Genomic DNA, 1262 nt, shown 5'->3' with positions numbered 1-1262 from the left:
AGTTGCATTAGCCAAAGACTTGTATTCAGCTTCTGTACTTGAGCGTGACACAGTAGCTTGCTTTCTAGCACTCCAGGAGATAAGATTAGATCCAAAGAACACTGCAAAACCTCCAGTTGATCTTCTGTCATCACTACATCCTGCCCAGTCAGCATCAGAGAATGCACTCACAAGAGAAGAATTAGACCGTTTGAAATGAAGTCCTATTCCCATAGTATGTTTCACATATCTCACAATCCTCTTGACAGCTGACCAATGTGCAGAAGTAGGTGCATGAAGATATTGACAAACCTTGTTGACAGCAAATGAGATATCTGGACGTGTGAGAGTTAAATATTGTAGTGCTCCCACAGTACTCCTATAACTTGTACTCTCCTCCTCTTGAAGTGGCTCACCCTCATATGCTGAGAGACTTTTTGAGGAGGATAAAGGTGTAGACATTGGCTTGCAATTTTTCATCCCCATGCGAGACAGAAGCTCAAGAATATATTTTTTCTGATTTAACACAATACCATCTTGAGTTTTCTTGACTTCAATACCCAAGAAGAAATGCAAATCACCTAGGTCCTTCAAGGCAAACTCTGAGCTCAAATCATGCAAAAGAGCATTAGTAGCATTTTGTGAAGAACTTGCAACTATGATATCATCAACATATATAAGCACAAAAATGACTACTCCTGCCTTGTTATAAATAAACAAGGATGTGTCAGCCTTGGAAGCAACAAAGCCAAGATATTTTAACTGTGAGCTCAATCTGGAATACCATGCTCCGGGTGCTTGCTTTAGACCATAGAGTGCTTTATCAAGCTTGCAGACATACTGTGGCAATTTCTTACTCTCATACCCAGGTGGTTGTCTCATAAACACTTCCTCTTCCAGAACACCATGCAGAAACGCATTCTGTACATCTAGCTGCCTTAAACTCCATCCTCTGGATACAGCAATGGCTAACACAAGTCTGATAGTTGCAGCTTTCACAACGGGACTAAAGGTGTCCTCATAGTCAATGCCATAACGTTGCTTAAAGCCCTTTGCAACTAGACGTGCCTTATATCTGTCAATGGAGCCATCTGCCTTCTTCTTAATTCTATACACCCATTTGCAATCAATAATATTTTTACCTCTCTGATTTGGTACAAGATGCCAAGTCTTATTCCTCATGAGCGCAGAATACTCCTCATCCATTGCCTTTTTCCATTTAGGATCATCAAGTGCATTCTTCAACGATGTTGGTTCTCCTGAAATACACAACATTCCATATG

Source organism: Triticum aestivum, unplaced genomic scaffold, assembly GCF_018294505.1.
Source record: "Triticum aestivum cultivar Chinese Spring unplaced genomic scaffold, IWGSC CS RefSeq v2.1 scaffold6202, whole genome shotgun sequence".
Classification (NCBI taxonomy): domain Eukaryota; kingdom Viridiplantae; phylum Streptophyta; class Magnoliopsida; order Poales; family Poaceae; genus Triticum; species Triticum aestivum.
This window is presented reverse-complemented; position numbering follows the sequence as displayed.